Source organism: Vigna unguiculata, chromosome 1 (assembly GCF_004118075.2).
Source record: "Vigna unguiculata cultivar IT97K-499-35 chromosome 1, ASM411807v1, whole genome shotgun sequence".
NCBI lineage: Eukaryota > Viridiplantae > Streptophyta > Magnoliopsida > Fabales > Fabaceae > Vigna > Vigna unguiculata.
The window spans coordinates 27957373-27970566 of NC_040279.1; the positions used below are offsets into that span (position 1 = coordinate 27957373).

At 29.7% G+C, this 13194-nt stretch overlaps 2 non-coding genes across 2 annotated transcripts; both read left to right on the top strand.

Moving 5' to 3' along the window:
• Positions 1-7057: 7057 nt before the first annotated feature.
• Positions 7058-7131, top strand: TRNAT-AGU. Its single transcript has one exon. It is a non-coding gene; the product is annotated as a tRNA-Thr (tRNA).
• Positions 7132-7201: 70 nt separating this feature from the next.
• Positions 7202-7275, top strand: TRNAT-AGU. Its single transcript has one exon. It is a non-coding gene; the product is annotated as a tRNA-Thr (tRNA).
• Positions 7276-13194: the final 5919 nt, after the last annotated feature.

The following is a 13194-nucleotide window of genomic DNA, read 5'->3' on the forward strand; positions in this document are numbered from 1 at the left end:
GTATGAACATATCCCATACATAACTGTATATAACATTATGAAACAAATGCTGTTTTCTTTCTGGGTAAATTTACTCACATTGCTCTGATTTCTGGGTTAAAGGTCGACTAATGAAAGAAAAAACGTTCCGGACTCACATTCATCAGTTATCACTAAGCATGCATGCAAAATTATGCAGAAGACAATAAATACAGAAGCATGCCTTAGCATATAGAGAGAATTGCATACATAGGTATACGTAGCTACCAAGTAAAATTACACAGATGAATCACTCCTGGGTCATGTTTTGAAGACACAGCCAACATCACCAGAAGCAGCATTATCACGACAGGCACCAACATCAGAATCATTGGCGGCGGCGGCAGAGGTGGCAGAACCAGTGGCAGAACCATGAGTGCTATGGTCAGCACCACCATGAACATGATCGACCCAAACCCGTAAAGCCTTCTCATAAATGCTAATGAGAAGCTTATGAAACTGCTGTTGCACTGAACCAACCAAATGCTCATCGATCTGCAAACCTTTGATCTCCCTCCTTCGTTGTGATCACAACCCTCTTGGTGTTTTATTGCTTTGAATTTGAAAAGACAAAAAAGATGAGATTTTGTCACTGCCTCTCTCTTTTATTTTCCTTTGTAGCACCGTCAGAGACGTACTTTTGTAGTTATGGCAAAAGATAGCAGACATCAATTTTCTTTTCTTTTCTCAGACTTTCCTACTTTTCTGGCATTCTCCAATATGGCAACCGAGCTCCCTTTGATGGCAAAACTACTATCATGTGGATTTTCTTTTGACTCTATTAGTAGAAACTGCGAGTGTGCATCATATCAATTAATTTCTTGTCAGTGTGCAAGTGCATGCATCGATTAATGACGAATACGATCACCGATTTAACACAATTTATACATTTAGCAGTTACCAAAATTATGGTGTTATAACTTATATGAGACTTGAGAGATACATTGCACCATCCAATAGAATGAATTCACCTACCTGTTTCGTTTCATACCATGCCGCTCCAGTAAAACAAAATTATACGTTGTTAAACATTAATTATTTTCTTTGAGGTAATCAAATTTTGTATTAGAAAGACAAGAAAGGAAAAACATGAAGAAAGAAAGTGATTTTCGCCTTCCCCATTATTATATTCATATTTATTGTTTTTTTTTACTTTTTATATATGTCAAAATTCAGTTCTTAATTACTAAACAAATGAGAATGACAATAAAGTTAGTGCTCCCGTTGTCTTTGTACACACGTTACGACGAGAACAACGTAAACAAGAATTTATAAACACTTTTATACATACTTCTGCAGTTCCATTCCATATGCTTCGTATATACGTACGTACGTACGTGTATATATATATATATATATATATATATATATATATATATATATATATATATATATATATATTTATTGATAATTTTTTTTATCAACAATAAAAAAATATATAAAATAGAGAAACATTTGAGGGTGCTCTAACCCTTTTACACATAAAATAAAGCAAAGATCAAAATTGTAGAAAACTAAAAAAGAATATAACATCTATAACTTATCATAAAAGAGGATATAACAATTTATCATAACTATTCTACAAGAAAAAATAGGGTAGATCTTTAAAAACAATAGAAACATATGTATGTTGAGAATTTCACAAGTTCAATTGTCATTATTACAACTAATTTGATATCAAGTTTCTCTTCTTTTTTTTTCTATGCATATTCATCGGATCAATTTCTTTTTTTTATGAAAGTATAGACATTGATCAACTTATTTAATTATGAATATTGATAAACACAATTTCTCATTTTACTAAGCTATTGCTAGTCCTTGACATTAGAAAATGATACGAGAAAGGTATTCCATAATTTTTTACGTACTAAGTGCGAATTTTTTACTTTAAACATCATGAATTTCGGAAGCAAGAATGTGGGTGTTCTAGATTAGATAAACTATGGGAAGAAAAACAACCCACCCCTTGTCAACAACATGAAATAGGTATTTTAGAACGAAGGGGTAGTCATTAATTATAAGTTTTGGAATAAGTAATGTTTAATGTTTTCTGCTCTGGAAATACATCTCCACAATGTGACAGAAAAAACGTTTTACATTCTTTTTCTTTTTTTTTGGAAACCTCGAAAATTGTTTTCCTTGCATAAGTTTAACTCTTTTCACATAGTTGTGGTAGATAAGGAGTATTGGAGGAAGTTATCAAATGAAGTGGGTATGTTTCTCATAATAGACGTTGTTGGTGGAGCTAAGCATTGTGTAACTTCTGATTTTCTACATATGAAATAATAAAAAGGGGATTGTAGAGATGATTTAACAATAAATGAAACAATTGTTATAAAACAATGTAATAAAGAGAGAAGAGAGAATACAGGATAACTTTTTTATTATTATTAGTGATAGGAAGATTCGTATTTATAATCATTCATTAATTTCATAACATTCATCATTGGGTGTCCATTGGGTGTCCATCTAGTTAAAATCTTACTAGGAAAAAACCTTTTAGGATGAAAATCTAGCGAAAGAAGTACATCATTTTTTATTCATCACATATTTTATTTCTCTTCCTCGTGTAAACTTACATCATTACGATGATGGAGTCTAATCTTGTGAACCAATTGCTCAAAAGTTCTCTTTGATAAAGACTTTGTAAATAAATATTTAATATATCCTTCTTTTGATTGAGAAATACATGCTCTATTGTCTTCATATATGGTTGTTGATTCCATTTTTTCCAAAAATAGACCACAAGTTTGTCACTCATGTTGAACTATAAACCTTAACCAAATACATTCACGAATTGCCTCATGTAATGATAAAAATTCTACATGATTTGACGATGTTGTTGTTATGGTTTGTTTCACAGACCGCCATGAAATTGTTGTGCCATTACATGTGAACAAATATCTTGTTTATAACCTATTAGATCTGATTTTGAATCATTTGGATAAAATAAGCACATATTTGTAGTACCTTTAAAATAACGAAGTATAAGTTTTATTCCAATCCAATGTGTTCTTGTAAGTGAAGAATTCGTTAGGTCTATAGAGGGGGTTTCACTGGGGAGATACAACACTAATGAGACTTGAGTCCAACCACATAAGGCATTGATACCACTTTCTTAACCCAAAACCTTAAGGCAATGGGTTTATGGGTCTTTAACCTTATATAGTGCTCTACTTTATCATTTTTAGCCAATGTGAGACTTAGACTCACACTTGGATTCCTAACAATCTCCCCTTCAAGTGTGAGTCCTTTCAACCACATTGATACACTAGGAAGAGAAAAAGAAACCAAATTTTTTCTGATGTGGAAGATCAGACAATGCTGCAACCACAGATCATACTAAGAAAAATGGCTCTTCATACCAATTGTTAGGAACAAGGCAATAAAGGAAAGAATAAGGAGAAAAAAATAAACAACACAATAATTTAACGTGATTCAGCGTACAATGTATATGTCTACGTCCATCATTACACTAGGAAGTATTTTTATTTTTATTTTTGGTGTATTTCAAACTTTACATAGGGTCTCTCATATAGTAAAATAGAGAACCACATCTCACAATTCTAAGCGATATGAGACTAAATCAAATACCATAATACTAACAGAATTATGTCTTGCTTAACCAATTTTACAACAAATGCAATATCAGATTGAGTATAATTAGCAAGATACATTTGTGCTCTTATAACACTAAGATATGATACTTCTAAACCAAAAAGTTCTTCATCATTTTCTTGATGTCTAAAAGAGCCTTTATTAACATCTAATGACCTCACAACCATTGAAGTACATAATGGATATGACTTGTCCATTTAGAACCTTTTAAGCACCTTCATTATATAAGCTTCTTGATGTACAAAAACACCTTTATTTAAATAATAAATTTATAATCTCAAACAAAACTTTGTCCTTTTCTTCATCTAAAATTCTTTCTTTAAGCAATCAATTGTCTTTGTGAACTCATTAGGAGTTCCAACGATGTTTATGTCATCTAAACAAACAACAATTATGGCAAATTCGTTTTCTAATATTTTCATAAACACAGATAAATTAGATCATTTCTATACTTTTAAAAAGTAGTCACATAGGTTCTGATTGTTTTAATCATTAAAGAGACTTGTTCAATTTTATTTAATAATCCTCTTTAAAATATGTCTTGTTGGGCAAATTAAATCCTTTAGGAACTTTCATGAAAATATCATTCTTAATAGAATCATACAAATAGGCCGTAAGATCATCCTTTAGATGTAAATGCAACCCTTCTTGTCAAATATCAAAATTTTGTTGCATTCAATACTAGTGAATGTCTTTTCTCAAATTAAGATCAGTTTTTTTTGTGAAAAAATATTGAGTAACTGACCATGTTTTGTATCTAACAATTTCATGATTCTTATTTTGTTTTTACGCAAAAATCCATATGTATCCCATGGATTTACACCCTTAGGTGTGCGAACTATAGGTCCAAAAACCTTTCATTTAGCAAGCAAATCTAATTACTCTTGTATTGCATCTTTTCAATTTGGCCAATCATTTCTTTGTCGACAATCTTCAATGATCATTAGTTCTTGATACTCATTTTCACTCATAACATTCATCGTTATATTATATGCAAAAGTCTCGTCAATGTTGACTTAATTTTGGTTTCATATTATCTTATTTAGAACATAATTTATTGAGATCTCACCATTTTCAACAATTTCATGTACATGAGGTTCTTTTGGAACTGAATCATTAATTATGTAAATAAATCATTTGGGATTTTCACTTTTTTGATTAGGTCATGCATTTTAATTCATTTTCTCATTCACGAGTTTTAATCTTTGGAACCAAAAGACCTACCGCACTCCAAGCGTGCCTTTGCAACCAACAGACCTACCACACTTCAGGTGTGTTATAAATTAATATCACTTCTAATTGGACCATTAACAGCTGATATATATATATATATATATATATATATATATATGTGTATATATATATATATATATATATATATATATACATATATATATATATATATATATATATATATATATATGTATACATATATATATATATGTATATATGTGTGTATATATATACATATATATATATATATATATATGTATATATATATATATACATATATATATATGTATATATATATATATATTTTAGTTACTATTTTTATGTTAGTGAAAACAATTGCTAATTGATTGACTGAAAATAGATTATCCTTTAAACTTTTAGTTTACATTCTTTTGTACGAGAATCAAGACGAGATAATGATAATTCAGTCTAACCAATAACTTTTTCCAATTATTTTCTTTCTCCCCCTAATATTGGAAAAACTTATTCATCAAAATGACAGTCAACAAATCAAACTATAAATAAGTCATGTTGATAGTTCAAGATATTTTATTGTTGGTAGAGAATCAAATCCAACATATATTCTCAATCGTCTGTGAAAACCCATCATAATTCCTTTTGGTAGGGAAATTGGAACATATACACCACACCTAAAAATTCTTAAATCAAAAATATTAGGTTACTAATAAAAAATAATTGTATAATATAGTATATGTGATAACTTATTGGCTTGATGAGAATAAATAATGTAGCATTAAAAATTACATATCCCCAAGTAGTCATTGGAAGATTAGCTCTCATAAGTAATAATCTTACAACTAGTTTTATACGTTTTATTAATGATTCTACAAGTCCAGTTTGATTATGAACATGTGCTATTGGATGTTCAAATTCAATTCCAATTAATATACAATGTTCATGAATAACATGAGATATAAATTAACTAGTCGATTTTCTTAATTGGATAATTTGGAAAGTGAACTCTTTCTTAACTTGAGTAATTGAGCTAATAACATTGTAAATGCCTAATTGCGAGTTGATAATAAACAAACACGTGATCATCTAGTTATGCATCAATTAAAACCATGAAATATCTAAATTATCAACATGATGGATGTATTAGACCACAAATATCACCATGCTTTTGTTCTAAAAATGAGATTGACTCATTTCTAATTTTTCTGGTAATGGTCTTATTATCAACTTTCCTTTGTGAACGTGTAGTACATGAAAACTCATTGGACTGAAAAAGTTTTTCGCTCTTAAGTGGGTGCCCATATGAGTTTATCAACTGTTTTTCCCATCATAATAGATTCAGGATGACCCAACTAATCATGCCAAACAAGGAATTCATTTTTATTCAGAAGTTTCTGCCCTCTAATGACATGTGTTTCAATTGCACTAATATATGTGTAGTACAAGCCATAAGAGAAGGTTGATAATTTCTCCAATACACATTTTTTTATTCGGTAGATATTTCATATCTCTTTTATTGTTTATGTCAATATCATATCCATTTAGACAAATGTCCTTGAAACATAATAAGTTTCTATTAAACTTCTTGGTAGAAGTATAATAGCTCTTCTGAAGCCTTCAAATATATTTGTAGTACAATAAATAATGATAAAATTGACTTCTCGCATAACCAAAAGAGAAAAAAAATTATTATTGTTAAGAATTATATTTATTAGTCTATACAACACTATTGCATATCAAGTGATTACACATATAAATAAAATTTTAATGAACTTAATAACCTCAACTCGTTGCAGGTACCACCTAAAATTAAACAACTATGCAATTAATATCAAATAAAACTAAGTATAACAAAAGAAATATAGTATAACAAAAGAACCTTTATACCCATACATAATATCAATATTAGACATGTATATTTTAAATCAATATAGTAAAAATACAAAAGAAAATTTACCTTAAATTAAATTATAATAAAAAGAAGTTAAAAACTTCATCACGTAGAGACTTCTTCTATCATTTTATAAAAAGAAAAAAAAAATCTTAAGTCTCATAACCAATGAAGTGATCAATGCTTAAGATCACCATCTTCATAAGCAAAATGTGTTTTATGGTTATTCGTAGCTTAGTTGGTTAAAGTGTTTATTCTGACTATAGATATAAATGTTATGGATTGCTTTCATAGCTCAATTGGTTAAAAATCTTATATGTTGCTTTCATAGCTCAGTTGGTTAGAGCACCCGTTTAGTAGGCGGGAGGTCTTGAGTTCAAATCTCAATGAAAGCATGGTTTTTTTTTAGTATAACTTAAATTACCTTTACCACTACAATGATAACTTATATAAATGTTATAGGTTGTTTTCATAGCTCAGTTGGTTAGAGCACCTGTTTAGTAAGTGGGAGGTCTTGAGTTCAACTCTCAATGAAAGCACATTATAAATGTTTTTTTCTCTAGTTAGAATTGTGTTTCTTCAGACAATCAACCTTTTATGTTACAAATTGAGAGATGTGGGAGTATTTGATGGGAAAATGTTATGAATTACCCCAAGTATGGATGTTTTTTAACAATTCTTACTACATTTGAAGTAATTTGTTCACCATGGCTTTATATTTAGTAATTATGTGTATGACATGGGTAACTTCATACAAGAAAAAGTTTGGAGTGATAAGAAAATGCACTTAGGGAACAAAACAAGTAACATGTATGTTAATTCACATCAAACTCATTTATTTAATTACAAAGAATTATTGATCTTTGGTTTAATATGTAAGGTTATGGTTGTCCACTAAAGCCTACCAATATTGTTTCAAAGTAGTCAAGAGACTTGTGTAATTGTTGGAATGCAAAACAATATTATAGGTTACTTTCATAGTTTAGTTGGTTAAAGCACCCGTTTAGTAAGTGGGAGGTCTTGAGTTCAACTCTCAATGAAAGCACATTATAAATATATTTTTTTCTCTATAAGTATGGATGTCTTTTAGCAATTCTTACTACATTTGAAGTAATTTGTTCACCATGGCTTTATATTTAGTGATTATGTGTATGACATGGGTAACTTCGTACAAGAAAAAGTTTGTTAAGGCTTGGAGTGATAAGGAAATGCACTTAGGGAACAAAACAAGTAACATGTATGTTAATTCACATCAAACTCATTTATTTGATTACAAAGAATTATTGATCTTTGGTTTAATATAATGAAATTAAATTATCATTTCAAAAGAGTTTTCATGTTGTGAGATATACTTTTAACATCACATTGTACTAAAAGTTGTAGGACTTTGTCTCAAAATATAAATTAATCACATTATAGAACAGTATGACTAAGTTAAGTATGTCAAGATTAATAATGGTCATTGTGATTGCACATTGAAATGTACCCATGATCTTCGTTATGCTTGTGAATTAGCTAAATATGGTATGAATAGCATACCTCTTAAGTGTACATACTCTAGACAAGACTAGATATTTCTTGATATCTCAATATTTTGTGCCTGTTTAAAAAGGTAGACAATATAAGAAAGGTAAAAATAAAATACAAGCTTTGTAAAATTGCATATGTAGATTTGAAATCATCATATGCAACTTTGGGCAAAGTTAAAACAAAAGAGGCATGGTAATAAATTTGCAAAACCTACCAAGTGTGAACCTTATCATTTTAAGCATGTTGGCATGTTGCTTTATACGCATAAAAGTTAATCTAGTTAGAGTTCAAGTAAGGGATAACATCAACACAACTTGGGAAGGAAACAAGTTTCCATGTTATCAATTTTAGGTTAACTTCCATCTTTATATATTTCACATCTTTGATATCAAGGTCAATGGCATGTCTAGCTATATTGTTTGGCATGGACAAATAGTCATGTCCTCTCATATGAATTATGTTAAATAAACTGGACAATGACATGATGAATGTGCCACAAATTGGAGGTCTCAAACAATTAGGATAGTTGAAAGTTAGACATATTATGCTCAATTTAAAAAACATAGAAATTTTATAAAATCATGCAACTTATTCTTGCCTTCTATGACCATTACATGTTCTCTAGATGTACATGACTCCCTCTTCTTTTACCCCACAGTTAAAAAATAGGGCTAAATGTTCCTTATTCCATTCCTTGATTATTTTATTATCATGACCTAATTCAATCATCTTTTGAAACATCAATGAGAACACAATATTTTCTACAATGATTATGATTTTCATAGTTAATTTTAAAAAGTTAAACCAACATAAGACACTTTGAGTCATAATGATAAGAAATATGTTAGCTCTAAAAGGATATGGTTGAATAGAGCATTAAAAATGTTTCACTAGATGGTTGTTAGCAAACAATCTTAAGATAATTATCTATTACAGTTAAAAAGGTTTCCAAAAGATTTTCATAAACAATTTGTAAAAGATAGTCAAAGTTGGTACAACTATAATAGATGAAGTAAAAAAACACTTAATTTTTGTACTAGTTCATCTCAACTAGCCTACGTCCAAATCTACTTTATAAAGCATAAAAGGTTTTACTAATAAAAGATTTGTTGTCAGATGCTTCTACAAGAGGATTAATGATGACAAAGAACGTTGAGGAGGTTAAGCCCTTTAATAAACCTAAACCCTTTAAATTTATTTTGGCTATAATCATCGGCAATATTGGTTTGTTTGGTAACTTATCAAATGGATAATTGTATTAGGGATTTCACCATTTTAAAGCATTTCAACGTCATTGGTCATATTTTGAAAACCCTAACATAATCTTAGTTATTTGAAAATTTCTTGGTATTGACACTGTGAAACGTAACATTGTTGTGTATGGAGGGGTTTTCAAAACGAGAGTTGGGGATTTATATAGGAAGCTTCTCATCCTTTTCTGGTATTGTTATAGCCTTGAAAATGGAGCATATGAGAACCATTATTGTTATTAAATTGACGGTGTCTAAATAGTGGTCTTCTCTTTGTTAGAGTGTAACTCAATCATTGCTATACCCGGAAATCCTTCCATTATTCCTTAGTGTAGTAGTGGGAGGGGGGTTATTGTTTAACAATGTGTAGGATTATTATTTTTTTTCTATCTCATGTTTACAAGGAGGATAACAAATGTGTTGATAGGTTAACAAACATGGGGCTTGATTCTAGGATTGACTTTATTTGACGTGATAGATTACCAATTTGTATGGGGAAGATTTTTTTTTAGGAATTGGTTTGGGTCATGAATCTAGATTTTCTTGATTAGTGCATGGTTTTGGTGTGGTTCCATCATTTTAAATATATATTTTTTTTGATTTTTTCTTTATAAACTTTTTCTCTTGAAGAAACTAAATGATAGATGACTTCGGATTATAACCTTATTAAGATGTCAAATTTATAATAATGTTTTCATAAAGATAACCTTTTTATTTTAGAGAAAAAATAATTTAACGTGTAACACTCTTAAAAATATAAAACATGTGAAATAAATGTATAAAAAAAGGTAATTGGCATAACATTAATTTATAATTGAAAAAAAACTTAGGAAATGAAGATTAAATTTGACTCAATCCCACAAATTTAGTATGTAAAATAAAGTTTATATTCCAAGTTATATATTATGAAATTATCTAATTTTTAGTCAATGTGTCACTTTCAACATCTCTTCTTATTTCTTTAATTTCTTTTAATTTGGCAAATAAATTAATAGTATAGAACTCTTAACCTTAAGTATAAATGGAAAGACTAAAATATATATGTGTTTTAAATAACTTCTATATTTGAGTTATAAGATGGAGGACCATCTTATCTGGCGTTTGTGATTGGAAGTTTTGATGATTTATAAGATTTTACAATTGACATTCTAAATATTATTATTTTGTGGTACTTAGCACTATCTAATTTATCTTCTCTGTATCAGGTGACAACCCTCTCATTCCTCACACAAACATTGCTCCTTATCCACAACTTATAATCAATCATGCACACCTACCACTCATCAAATCACACATAATTTTTATTATTTTATATTCTTTTTCATCTTTTATTATATTAACTTAATTTAATTATTAAATTTTTATTTGTGTACCATACACATATATACCCTGTTGATATTATTATATTATGTGTCATATCTTTATCTATATTATATCATATAAAATTAATTATTTTAAAAAAATAGTGTTATGATAAGCTTTTTGTATCATGGACGTGTGGATTCAAAAAGCAACTCAAAAATTTATTTGAGTTCGATCGAGTCCATTTATGTTCACCTTATAAGGGAGTTTGTATACGAGTTGACCCACAATTAGAAAATAGACTTGTAAACTCGTTGGAGTATAATTTGAAAACAAAAACTCTTATCACTGAAATTTTTGACAAATTAAAAGTAAAACTAAACTATTTTATTTTTAACTTGAGAAAATAAAATATTTTGTAACTGAAGAATTAAAAATAAAATTAATATTATATCATTTCTCTGTTTAATAAAAAAGAAGTGAATTTAAAAGAAAAATGAGTTCGTGGGTCAATGGACCAGCATCGTAGCTGGATAATGTTTGGAAATTATTAATTGTGGGCTTTTACTTCATGCACCCCTCAAATGTTTAAAAGAACCATTTTGTTTTATGGAAAAGTGACTTTCGAACTATATATTTCAGAAACTTTTTAGAATTTTTTTTTTCTAAATTTTCAGAACAAGATTCTCGGAACGAAATCTCTAAAATATAACTTTTAGAATGAAATTTCTATACTAAAATTTTCAAAACGAGATTTATGAACTATAATTTTCTGAACATATGAAATATATCTTGGAATAAGTTTCCTGTAATGAAATTTCTAAAATAAAATTTATGAAATACATATCTTTTCGAATGAGTTTTTGGAACATCTCTACACGAAAGGTGTTTTGGAAAGACTTCTCGGAAACACATGATATACATTTCGAAATGAGTTTTTTTCTGCATTGTTTTTGTCTTCATTTCTTGTATTGTTCTCTTAATCTTCTTTCTCTACAACAGTAGTGATGATGACAACAACAATGAAGGATATTTGAGTTTTTTCCTCTTATTTTGGAGATGGAATTAGTAATTGTAGGGCGCAAGAAGGACTAGGGCCATTTCTTCCTGCACCTTCTTTTTTTAACTAAACCTTTCTAACTTTTATAATTCTCCTTTTGTCCTCACTCAAATCAAAAACCCTACTCAATTTCCCTCTCCTATCTTTCCCTTTTGTCTCCCCAGCCCTTTTCTTCTCCCGAGTTGCCAGTGCACCATATTCATAGTTTTCCTCTAACAAACAACACCAACACAGTTATAAATTATCAGATTCGAGAAGTACACTCCGGATTGTAGAATCCGAAACTAGAGGGGTGCGCGTTCTTCAACTTCTCCCAAGTACAGAGCATCGGTGGCGGCTCTGGTCAGGTGTTAAGACGATGGTAGTGGCGGCCTAGACTGGTTGATGTCGTTTGTCGCCAGCGTCACTGCTAGGAGCATCACGATCACTTGCAGCTTCTACTAACTGTGCGTGTCCCTGCAACACAACGCATCAGCATTGACGAACCGAACCAAATATATGCAATATGCCGGAAAACAAATGCCCCCTTTAGTGACACCGGTTTTGTCTCCGACGATAGCAAGTGGGGCCTGATTGAGAAAGAGGTGCGACGTTGTCTCTGGAGGTGAAAATGGAAAGCATGAAGAAAGGGTTTGATGAGAAGAAGAAAGTGGAGAAGTTGGAACTGCTTATTGCAAAATTGTAGGAGGGAGCGGTGATAGAGATAAGCCGGTTGAGAATGAAACCTATGCAAAACAAACGCCAAAAAACAAAATCGCATGAACTTTCAAATTGGTTACCAAATTGGGCAATCTAGAAAGCACCCATTGTTGTGGTTATATATATATAATTAGTTTTATATATATAAATCACATCACTTTTAACTCAAAATTTGAAATAGGGTTATGGGATTTTTATCTCATATAGTATATTTAACTTTGTCTATTCTATCCATTGTGAGACTTTTACTCACACTTGGACTATTTCCAACAATTTTTCCTCAATGGTGAGTTCTTTTGTTTTTCATATGGTATATTTCTCATCAGGTGTATAATAACCCATTTTTTATTATGGTTATGTGATCAATAAGTCCAAATCAATGATGGAACTTCGATCAAAATTTAAGGGGAGCCAGGTTATATTTTTTATTTATAAATTATTTTTTTTAATTAAAAAACAAAGGTTTTCATTTTCTCATCATTTTCTATACACAAAACAAACACACATGATAGTAGAATCCAACAAAATATGAGAATAGTATATATGAAAGTGAAACATAAAGTTTATCATCAACAATAATATATAACAAAAAGAAAAAATCACCTTTAGTCACAGTG